This window comes from Canis lupus, chromosome 13, assembly GCF_011100685.1.
Source record: "Canis lupus familiaris isolate Mischka breed German Shepherd chromosome 13, alternate assembly UU_Cfam_GSD_1.0, whole genome shotgun sequence".
NCBI classification, from domain to species: domain Eukaryota; kingdom Metazoa; phylum Chordata; class Mammalia; order Carnivora; family Canidae; genus Canis; species Canis lupus.
In genome coordinates, this window is record NC_049234.1 from 58,417,639 (window position 1) to 58,430,590 (window position 12,952).

Genomic DNA, 12,952 nt, shown 5'->3' on the forward strand with positions numbered 1-12,952 from the left:
AACAGCTTCTATCAGACACAGACCAGTTATTAGATAAATAATCCAGCAGCCTCCCCTTTCAGGTGGAACCACTCTGAGGCATATTCTACACAATAGGATTCCAGTGCTACAAAATCTCAGTTATGGCACACGGGGAACTTGCTAATAGCACACTCTATTAATTTACTTCCTTTTCTTCTCACTTCTCTATCAGTGCTTCCTGAGATTAATTCCCAAATAAATTACTTAAACACTTTAAAATTCATAAATCAAATATTCACCAATGAAATAATAATCCTTTAATATACTCTAGGTACTCCAATCCAAGTTTCAATTAAATATCTATCTATTGGGCCTCTATATCTGGATGTTCCATAAGCAACAGTGCTAGCATCCACACTGGGAAAAAAAATGCTCAAGTATCATTTTAGATTTTACCCTTTCCCTTACTCTCCGTATCTTTTCACCAAAATCTTTCAATTTTAACTCCTTAAAAACTCGTAAATATGCCAATTTTTCTGTAATACCATGATCTATATCTTATTTTAGGTTCTAATCTTTATCTCATGAATTGCAGAAGTTGGTCATCTGTAAAGGCTTCCTTTATCTCCTTATTTATCTTCCTTATTTCCTTATTTATCTCCTTATTTATCTTTCCTTATTTATCTTCCTTATTTATCTCCTTCAATCTTATACAGCTCTAATATATACACCCTAGCATGACATTGATCATTAAAAAAAAGAGAGAGAGGAAGGAAGGAAGGAAGGAAGGAAGGAAGGAAGGAAGGAAGGAAGGAAGGAAGGAAGGAAGGAAGGAAGGAAGGAAGGAATATTATCACCAATCTGCTTAAAATCACATAGTGATTGTACATTGCTTTCAGGATAAAATTCAAATTCTATGAGCATGGCATACAAGCTGTCTGTAAACTTTCTTCAACAAATATTTCAAGCCTCATCTACTCACATATTCACAGAATACTTCCTTTACAACAACACTTTCAAATAGTTTGTCCTAAGTGCCTAAAATCTCCTCCCACATTCTCTTTCTTTGAATTAACTCATTAATTAAGAGTAATTCTAGTGTGGCCTACTTCAGGGCATCTTTTCTGATGCATTTCAAATCCAGTCTAGCTTAGGAATACTTTTTTAATTAATTAATTAATTAAGTAAGTAAGTAAGTAAGTAAGTAAGTAAGTATAGTAGACACAACTCCATGATTAGGCTTAGGTATACTTCTTATGCTTTCCAATATTAAGCCATGTGCAGACACTGAGCAAAATGCTGGGGAAGATATGAAGAATAAAATATAGTTTCTGATTCTACAGAACTCATAGTCTAATATACAGCCTGAAATACAAGTTTAAGAAATTTATTTGAAGTGAGTACAGACAAAAAAAAGCATAAGATGCCATGATTTCTCACAACAGAAATCCAGAAATTTCAAAGCTAATTAAAGAAGAAAATTGATTTTGGAATTATAACTTGATATTTAAGCCCTCTCAGTAATTATTTATTTATATAAAATATATATATTTATTGTTATTTTTATATTTTTATTTTTATATATTTATATTTTACAACATTCTCTAGAAATAAAGAGGGCATTAGGAAAATAAGTAATTCTCAACTGAACGATAATATTATAAGTTCTAAATCATAGAAATATTGAGGGGTGCTAACAACATAGGTAAAAACTGCATGTATATGAATTACTTTAGGGAGAAGAATTCACTTCGTGTTTTTCATTTATTTAACATTCTAAAAGACCATTAAGCAAATATAGCACTGTGTTAGATTAATTTAGAGAATGTAAAAAAAAAGAAATTTTAAATGACCTTTTTTCAAACTATAGAACGAATGGTTAATAAAGGAAAATTTGCATGTGTGAGTTACTCTGGAGAAATCAATTGACAGAAGTAAATCATAATTTCTCATGTTTCCAAGCATCAAATAGGAGTTGACCTTGGTGCCCAGAATCGTGTCTGTCCCTATCTTACCATTTGAGTTCATGAAAATCTGTATAAATTTGCAACATGAGCTGTAGCCCAAAGCCCTGGTGTAATTAGTTGATATGTTAATTTGCCAACTAGACGTGAATTGAGCATTATTACCGTGGACTGGCATGTCAAATCTTAGCAGTAAAAGCCCTAAAGGAGATAAAGTATATAGGCCAGGTCCAGTCTCAAAGTACTCACTGAAATTTTAACATTGTCAACAAGCCTCTGTTCTCTGCAGAAAAGCAAGTATCCAGCAGCATAAACACATATCCTTGGAGAATTAGAAGTCTGCAACACCATTACTATCATAGAAACAAAAGGAAAAAAGCTAATAATAAAACTATCCCACAATAATTTAACTCAAATATTCAATGTGTTACTAACTGATGTATTATTAAAATTCCATTTAGCTAAATGTTAAATCTACAAAGGGAGAATATGTGAACTGCTGCATTTGATTTATGTATTTTCTTAATGTTTGTATCTTCTTATAATGAATTTATTATTTTATGTAGATCAGAAAAAATAAATATAGCCATTAATATTAAAAACCATAATTTAGTTAGACAAATGCAAGTCATCAATAACCTCACTGTAAATAAAAAATTGAATTAACACAAACACAATTTGGAAATTTCTTTAGGAGTCATCTTCACAGGAAAATAGATGAGAAATTCATTAATCCACTTTTTTTTCCTTTCTCTTTCACTGACATGTCTTCAGTACTTCCCTTTAATTTTTGTATTGTGATATAGGGATGAATCTGGCATATATTGCCATGGCAATATGGCCATGAAAATTGTGCCTCAGACACTGTAGGGATGTAATAAATATTTATGGAAAGAGTATCTAGATGAATGAGCACAAAGCGCCAGAACTGTCCTTAAGAAACTAATGCAATGGCACAATTACATAATAAATACAGATAGGCAATCTCATAAATGGGTTGTTCGAAGTGACTGCCAAGAATGAATGTTGTATTCACAGCCATATAATTAATATACATATTTGGGAAGCACAAAGTAAAACTTGTAAGACCGGAATGATAAAACTCAGGTGAATAACATTCCTTCCTCCTCACCCCAACCCACCAAACCAGTAGAAAGAACAAAGTAATTATGAAAAAAAAAAAAAAAAAAAAACTGAATATTTTTCTAGTCAAAGTTTAATCAAAGGTTTGAGAATCTACTGATATAGATTCACAAAAATATCCATAATAATCAGCTTCACCAAACCATTTTTTTGTTTTTTTTGTTTTTTTGTTTTTTTTGTTTTTTTTTGGATTAAAATGTTTCCCATGATTATATGGTACCAGGACCCAACTTAATTTCCTAATTCTCCATGGATTCTTAACTTCTTATTTAAGATAAACAAACAAATGTGGTTGTAAATACTCAATTTATAGAGGGGTATAGGATCTAGAAAAGTTGTAACATTTAAGTAATTGTGTTAGGTACATGAAATTCTAACCTGCAATTTGCCAACTGAAGGATTCCAGACTGAACCATGATTTTGGTTCATTCCCTATATCTAACTTTCTTATGGTTCCAGTTCTCTTAAAGTCTGCATTTACAAATTGTGTTTACCTAGTGCTAACCCAGGTGCATGGCTCGATCTTGACATAGTTATACAGAAATGACCCCCTAACACCAAAACCTTCAGGAATTTCATATTTTTATTGATGACTTAAGGGGATGTGGCAAAAGATGACATAGGACATTGCCCCATCCTTCACTATCACGTTACTTTTATTGCCCTTTCTCTTTCTTTCCATTTCTCCACTACCACCAAGTGTAGCAAATAATTCTCTACCTTATCTCATACAGAAATTGTATTGATTTCCTTTTATTTTCCCCCACAAGCCACAAGCAGTCAAAGGCAGAATCCATTTTTACTATTTTTCTTTTATGAAAAACTATGAGTAAAATAACCCAGTATTCTGGTTATTCTCAATTTGCTGCCCTCCCATCCAAAAATTCTTTTTTCAAACATTTCTTCTGTTTTCTTTCTTTCTTTGCCTTCTCATACTCCCATTGTGTGTATGTTATACCTTTCATAGTTGTCTCATATTTCTTAGATATTGGTTTTTTTTTTTTCAAGCTTTTTTTTTTTTTTCTTTACTTTTCAGTTTTGGTAGTTTCTGTTGACATGGCCTCAAGTTCAGAGACCCTTTCCTCAGCCATGTCCTGTCTACTAATTAGCCCATCAAAAGCATCCTTCATTTCTGTTACAGTATTTTTCTATCTCTAGTATTTCTTTTTGATTCTTCTTAAATAATTTCCATCTCTCTCTTTACATTATCCAACTGTTCTTGCAAGTTGCCTATGTTTCCCACTAGAGCTATTAGTATATAAATCATACTTGTTTTATAGTCTAGTCATTCTAACATTCCTCTCATATTGGAGTTTATGAACTAAACTGGTTCATTTGTCTCTTCAAAGTATGATTTTTGCCTTTTAACATGGCTTGTATTTTATTTTTGAAAACTGGACAAGACATAGTGGGTGAAAGGCATTGTGGTAAACAGGTCTTTAGCAGTATGCTGGTGAGGTGTGGAGGAGGGAAGGATCCTATAACCCTTTGATTAGGTCTCAGACATGTAGTGAGCCTATACTCCTGGACTGTACTTCAAAGTGATTCTCAGTTTTCACCCACTCCTTAACATGAAACAGGATGGCCAGAGGAGCTAGAGTTGAATATTTCCCTTTCCTTTGGTCAGTCAGGCTCTGATTAAATCCCAATAGGTTGGGCTCTGGCAGAATAGCTTTCTTGAATGCTGGCTTTGTTCAGAAAAGACTGGTCTGACATATTTCAAATGGTTCCTTTCCCCTTCCTCTGCTGGAAGCCCAAGAGGACTTTTCTCCAGTCTTCATTGTTATAACCAGCCAGACATCCTGGAAATAAAACTCACAAAAAGTGTAGGTGTTCCCTCCTAAGACTTGCCCTCCTGGAGTTTTAACTCTCCGATGTGTCCCTACTGAGTGTCCAACAATTTGTCCATTACAGTTGACACTTTCCCACCCCAGCAGAGGTTCCCACATAGATTTCTGCTCATGGGTCTCTGCTTTGGTAACTTATTATTCTTTATTATCTCTCTGTGTTTACAATTTTTGGACCAGGGGCTTGCCCTGTGACCTCAATTCTCTGTTGGATCTAAGAAGAGTTGTTAATTTTCAGTTTGCTCTGCTGCTCACTTATTGTTAGGATGACGTGGTGACTTCCACGGACCTTACATGCTGACCAGACACTGGAAGCCACCCACATTTCTTCTCTATTTTTTTCTCTTTTGAGCTGAATTCTAAGTGGCTGATCTCCACAGACTGTATCACCTTTGTCTCGCTTGGGTTTGGTTAAAGAGAGGGCACAGTTGGGAGATTAGAGGATGAGGCAGGAGGGGCTATTTCTTTCCTGGATCACCCTCCTTTTCACTGCAATGTCCCTGGCAGTTCAGCTTTCCAGAACTGTTGTTTCCACTGAGCTGTCTTTGTCCACAATACCAGCTCTCTGGGTACCAATAACACCCTTTCCTCTTCTTGTCCCATGAGGTCTAGAGGTAGAAAAATTTCCCATTCTTGTAGGTCTTTGTGTATCTTGCTATTAATATGTGTTTCCTGCAAATAATTTTGTCACTAAAGCTATCTTGATTTGAACTATCTGGGATAAATTCTACTTCTCATTGCAACCAAGTGAACAGATATAGGACACAAACAGTAAGCCAACCAAGCATCGACTATTTCTTGACTCTTTGCCATCTCTATATCTAACAGAGGAATCAACATGGTATTGGTAACAATCTCAAATATTTTAGCAAAGAAGCAATTGAGTTAAAGTCTCATAAGTTGTTTCCATCCATCTTTCTGAAATCAAATTAGCTATGTTTAAATAAAGTCTATTTTTCTTTCACACAAATCTGTAGCTTCCCATGGCATTTCTATATGCTCACTTGAGGTTACTATTTACTATCATTTTTAGTAAGGAGATGACTAAAGCTGACTTGGTGGAATGGCAAAAATATATGGCACCAGAACAGCTCTTGTCAAAATTACTTTCATGTAGCCAAATATTCTTTATCTCCTTGTTCTATCTTCAGTCTTCTCATCAGAAATGGCTGCCACTTCCTTCTTGGATAATCTCTTCTCCAAGGGTTCTTCTCCTGCACTGCCTACTCCAGTTCAGTCCATTTGCTCTCTCCTTCTCCTCTTCACAATCTTAAATGATCGAAAGTCCTTGATCCTAGACTTTCTTATCTTCTCCTGCTATCGACTTCCTTAAGCAAATGCATTAATTCACAAGACTTTGAGACAAACCCATCACTGAGATCCAAATGTGCATATTCACCATCTTCCTTGAATTTCTATTCAAAGGTTTCATATATCTCAAACATGGCATGCTCCAAATGGAATTTTTTTATTCTTCCCTCCTTAAAACCTGCCTCTCAATATTTTCCAAATTTAGAAATTCACATCATCAAACTTTAATTTGACAAGTCTGAAGCATAAATCACCCTTGGTTCCTCTTTTTTACTTCATCCCCTTTGTGTCACACCAAGCACATCAATGATTTCTGTATATGATTATAACTCTAAAACATGTCTCTGTTTTATTTTCTTCTCTTTATTTCCAATCACACCTCCCTAATCCAGATTACCAAACGCTCTGGCCAAACTTCAGCAAATGACTCTCAATTAAATCCATACTTCCATTCTTATTCCCCTCAAATTTGTTTTCCAAAGAGCAGAAAGAGTGTTCTTAAAACTAATATTAGATAATGTCACTCCTTTCAAATTTTTTTCTTTGAGTTTAAAATAAAATCCAAGGCCTCCTTTTTGGCCTATAGGATCCATCTGTTCTAACCACTAACTTGTCCTCAGTTTTCAATCCCCTAGAACATCACATTTCTCTTTCAACTACAGCTACGTGCTTCTCTCCATACCAAGATCTTTCCAGACTTGGAGTCTTTGGACAGAATGCTCCTTCTGCTGAAAATACTTCCCCCTTCTCTTTGCATATCTAGTTCCATTTCATCAGTCAGTCTTTGAAATGCCACTATCAAAGATCTATCTTCTTTGCCCTTATTTAAAGTGAAGGTCAAGTTTTAAGAAAGGAAGAATAAAAAAATCCTCCCTGTTAACATTCACCTCACCTGTTTTTTTTTAATAGTGCTTGATTACAATTTGCAATTCATTAATTTTTTTTGTTTCCCTGTTTTATTGTCTGTTTCTCTCACTAGAATACGACAAAAGGCCAGATATCACGTCTATTTTGTTTATTTTTGAGCCACAGCAGAATAGCCCTGAATGGTCATAACTAATTTTTTTTTTAAGATTTTATTTATTTATTCATGAGAAACACATAGAGAGAGGCAGAGACATAGGCAGAGGGAGAAGCAGGCTCCCTGCTGAATAGGGAGCTTGATACGGGACTCCATCCCAGGACCCTGGATCATGCCCTGAGCCAAAGGCAGATGCTCAACCACTGAGCTACCCAGGCATCCCAATAACTAAATATTTTTAAATGAATTTTCAATATTTAGAAACCTATTCTCTCTCTTTGAATATGTATTAACCTGCCATCTTATATTTTCCTTGCTGAATAATTGTTTTAACTTCTCCCTTCAGTGCTGGCACCAATGTAACAACTTTCTACCCTTCTACTCACTCAGTATGAATGATAAATGGCATACTTGGTGAAAAGGTTCAAGGCAATTGGCTTTGAGAAGGTTTAAATAGCTCCTTTTAACCATGTACTCTTCCCCCAATAAATTTAATTCATTGAAATTATAAAATATGTGCAAACTACACTCAAATATAAAATTTGGTTCTACTATTTGATCAATCATTTTTCTTATATTGTGCTTTCCAAATAAGCCACTTATAATATCTTAGGACTGTAATAATCAGGACCATGTTTTTTTGTGCATTCTTTGAGTAGAAGAAAACAATGAAATTAGTATACTTTCTTAAATAAAAGCATTGAGTCTTTACTAAAAAGCTGCAAACCTGCTTGAATTCTGATGTAATAATATACATATTTTATCTAGATGATGAGTAAGAAAAAAGGAAAGGACAGAAAATTACAGGTCACAAAGTATCTTAAAATAAGAATGGTGCCAAATATCAATGATTTTTTGCTAGGAATCAGTTACCCATTAAAAGATCTTGAATGCTACAAACAGAAGTATAAAAGAGAGGTGTATCAATACAAAATTAATCTAAGCAGACATCCCTGATCACTTTTTAAAAATAAATTAATTTTAAATAAAAAGGAAGAGGAGCTAGTATTTCTAAGGAAATGATGGATTCTTACTTTTTGTAACAGATATTTCCTCTAGGCAAATTCCAATGTCATTTGTAATATCTCCAACGATTTTAGTCATTTGAGGAATCCAAAACCCATATAATCCATAGGAGAAGCCATTTATATTTCATAATCATTGCCTGCTTAAGTTCTCATCTGTAACTCAGATACTCAACAATTTAAAAATTTATCAGCTTCCGATAGCCTTGCTCTAAAAGATCATTAAGAATACCAAGGAAATAGGGGCACTTGGGCAGCTCAGTCTGTTAGGGCTCTGACGCTTGATGTTGGCTCAGGTCATGATCTAAGGTTGCAAGATCAAACCTTGCATGGGGCTTTGCACTGGGTGTGGAGACTGCTTGAGATTCTCTCTCCCTCTCCCCTGCCCCTCTCCCAAGATTGCACACACACACACTCTCTCTCTCTCTCTTAAAAAAAAAGAAAAAGACTATCAGGGAAATACAAGATCATCCATTTCTTTTGAATTGAATTATTTGAAAGTAAGCTCATAGTGTTAGTTGGTTTAATTCACTCTTTGACATTCACTACACATTATGCAGGTGACTCCTAGACACCCCAAGGCTCTTAGAAAAGCACTGTACATATTTGATGCTAAAAAAATATTTGTTAAATTCAGAATTAATGGAGTCTCTACCTCTAAGGAGTTGTTGAACTTTGGATACACTGAATCATGTAGATTCATTTTTTTAAAATCCCAATCGAGGGGCGCCTTGGTGTCTCAGTCAATTAAATGTCTGCTTTCTACTCAGGTCATGATTCTAGGGTTCTGGATTGAGCCCCATGTTGGGCTCCCTGGTCAATGAAGAGCTTGCTTCTCCCTCTCCCACTGCCTGATGCTCCCTCTGCTTGCGCGCTCTCTCTGTCAAATAAATACATAAAATCTTAAAAAAAAATAAAATAAAATAAAATCCCATTCCAAACCTTTTAATGACCAATAATAATCATTATAAGCATACTAACTATATCCTTGAATATGATAGATGGTACTGCAACCCCATCTCTGTAAGATCAGATAGAAAAAACTGGAGGAATTTCACCCAAGATCTTGAATTAATGATTCTAACACAGAATTGAAATTATAATGACCAAAATACCATTCTCCCAAAGAATGTCTTTAGGTTAAATCAAGAGTGACAAAAACCAACTGAGCATTATCTGTATTGAATTATTGTTAAATACTGGCATTAAGATATTTTACCTGTGCACATATAAACATCCTTTGTTTAAAAGGTCATTATTTACCTAAAAGCATTATTCTAAATAAAGGTAATAGGAGTAATACTATTTTTAGGACAGAATTAATTTTACCAAACTCTCATAGATAGGTCATATTGTACTTTGCATTCAATTATTCTAATAAGTACATTTCAGGGTTTTGAGGCACAGCTTATCCTATAAAAATATTTTATTATTTTATATTTTATAAAAATTCTTCCTGATAAAATGAAATTTCATCTGCATTTCTTTCTTTAATATCTAAGAGGAAAATTATTATAAAATCACTGCATATTAATACATTTCACCAGATGAAGGGGCAAAAATGAACTTTAAAAGCAGGGAGAACTAGAATCAGGAAAAACTTATGGGCATTTTCTAAGATATTCGACTGCCCTGATTATGAATTATTTCAGTTAAGTCAAGATTTCATTTTGTCAGAACCAGTGCCTTGTTAAAAAAAAAAAAAAATGAGAGTATTACTTTACTTATGTGGAATCTGGAAAGAATAGGAATTTTCAATGTATTTTCCCATTTTAAGTCCTTCCAATTTTAGATGCACCTGCTGGCTCCAATTCATGGTGTTTCAAGGTGTTCTCAGAAGGAAATGACTCACTTCATTGCATGGTACTCCTCTAGTGAAGGTATAGTCATATTTCCCTTTCCTCTGATCTGTTAAGTCAGTTATCATTTGGTCTTTACTTTGTCCCTTCTACTATTTTATGGACACATTTTTTTTCTGCTGTCATCATCTCTCATTCATTTTGCCCATGTGGATTTATTTTCTTTTCTATTACACTCAGGTAGCATAGATAAATAGATAAGCTTAGTCAAAGTCAAAGACTTTTTTTTTAAATATAGGAAGAGAGATAACATCATTTAAATCTATCCCCCCATATAAAATATGCTATGCTGATAAAGTTCTTCAATACATTTTTAAAATATTAGATAAAAAGAAGAGGTTATGGGAATATACCAAATGTGGTTATATTGGTATAGGTGCTTTTCTTTTTTCATTTTTATTTCTTCTTATATTTTTGAGGTTGTGCATGTTTTCTTTTATGCTGAAATATAATTTATATTTTGTTTCCTTAAGGCACAATTAGATTAGAATATTTTATACTTATAATATTCATCCTAAAAGTACATACTCTCTCATGTTTTCATGTTGGAAAGAGACATGAAAAAGAATAGAAAAATCTAGAGAGTAAAGCAGTTAGACATTTTTGGCCTATTTTGGTTTGAGCTACTTTGTTTGGTTTGGCAGCAAATGGTTCTTTCCCTTCTGCATCAGTTTCCCTGGGCTACCATAACAAAGTAGCACAACTAGGTAGTTCAAACACCAAAAATTTACTGTCTCGCAATTTTGGAAGCTAAACATCCAAGATCAAGGTGGCAGTAAAGCATGTTCCTTCTGAGGGTGGTAGAGAAAAATGTGTTCTGGTAGTTCCTTGGTTTGCAGTAACTTATTTGCAATCTTCACATGGTGTCTGTGTATATGTTTGCTTCTGTATCAAAATTTCCCATTTTTATAAAGGAAACCTATTTAACTGGCCCATCTACCCATATCTGCTCTGGTAACCATCAGTTTGTTCTCTAAAGTTAAGTGTCTATTGCTTGGTTTGCCTCTCTTTTTACCCCTGTGATCATTTGATTTGTTTCTTAAGTTTCACATATGAGTGAAATCATATTTGTCTTTCTCTGATTAAATAATTTTGCTTAGCATAATACTTTCTAGCTCTATCTATGTCACTGCAAATGCAAGATTTCGTTCTTTTTTATGGCTGAGTAATATTCCATTACACATAGACACACACATAAAGTACATACACACACCACATCTTCTTCATCCATTCAGCAGTTGATGGACATCTGGGCTCTTTCCATAATTTGGCTATTGCAGATAATGCCGCTATAAACATTGGGGGTGCATGTATCCCTTCAAACTAGTACATTTGTAACCTCTGGGTAAATACCAAGTAGTGCAATTGTTGGATTGTATAGTAATTCTACTTTTAAATTTTTGAGAAACTTTCATTTCGTTTTCCAGAGTGGCTGCACAAGTTTGCGTTCCCACCAACAGCGTAAAAGTGTTCCCCTTTTCTCCACATCCTTGTCAACATCTGTTGTTTCTTGTGTTGTTAATTTTAGCCATTCTGACTGGTAGGAGGCAAACTTTCAAAACTAACTGAAGGGATACTGTAAGCCAAGGCTTTTGGAGGCAATTGCCCTACAGGTTACTGAGACAGATTATTATCTGGTCTTCTGAATCACACAGGTACTCACTAAAGACAAACATAATTCTGAAAATGACAATGATGAGCAGGAATCCCATTGGACTTGCAATAAATGTATGTTTATAGGACATTTTAATAAATACCTTTATACTTACTTACTATGGGGCCTTTAATTTGTATCACTAAAATGTTCTATACACCAGCCTCATTATACAATATAGGTAGGTATTTATTGCCATACAATGAAAAAATCTGTATGCTTATGAATAAATCACTGTTTCACAGTGCATTTCACAGAAGCAAAGGAAACTTATTGAGATGAGAGATTTTTTTTTTAATTTTACCTTGAAAAATAAGTAAGAAGAGAGACCTAAAAAGTAAAGAATAATAGAAGTTGGGAATACAGTTACATGATAGATTTTTATATAGCTTCAAAGAGGAGAGAGAGGAAAAAAAAAGAAAATAGGAAAGGGACAAGGAAAGATTTTTTTTTTTTTTAATGGAAGGGAACATAGAAAGAATCCAGGTATTAAATTAGAGGGAAAATACCTTCCCTATAAACAATAGTGTCCTGCCAATTGTGCTGAGAGAGAATGAGCTGGAATTGATTGTGCCGGAATTAGATAAAGCACTAGCTAAACAAAGAGCTTCTGGCATCCTGAGGAAGGAGCCAGAAAGTACAAAAAAAGATCAGCTCAGTGGCAGTCAGCCATTAAGATACCAATGAAGCTAATCCACACCACAAACTTGTGAACGAAGTAGATTTTCCTCCTTGTCTGTTCCCACAAATAATCATTAATTTTAAGTGCAGCTTGGGCAGGTGCACAGAGAATCCCTGCCGTTTTGACACTGTGTTGGAGACTTTCCAAGCAGCAAGCTGGTACAGTCCTTGAGTCCCTTCCACTTCACTGCTTCTCAAATTCACTTACATCTATAGACAGCCTGTCTCCTACCTGTAACATGCAGGGGCAGACCAGCAATTCTGGCATCCAGAGAGGTTTATTTTCAAAAATTTGGAGCCAAAACATCCATAAACTTATTCAACGAGTGGCAGCAGGAGCATCCAGTCTCCAATATGAACTGTCTAGGATGAGTCTACTTGGCTAATATGCTTATTGATCATCAGCCTATTAGATCAGCTACTGTGGACTGAATTTCTGACATCTTCATGCTCAAGCAGATGTGTTATGTCCTCTGACTCACTGCA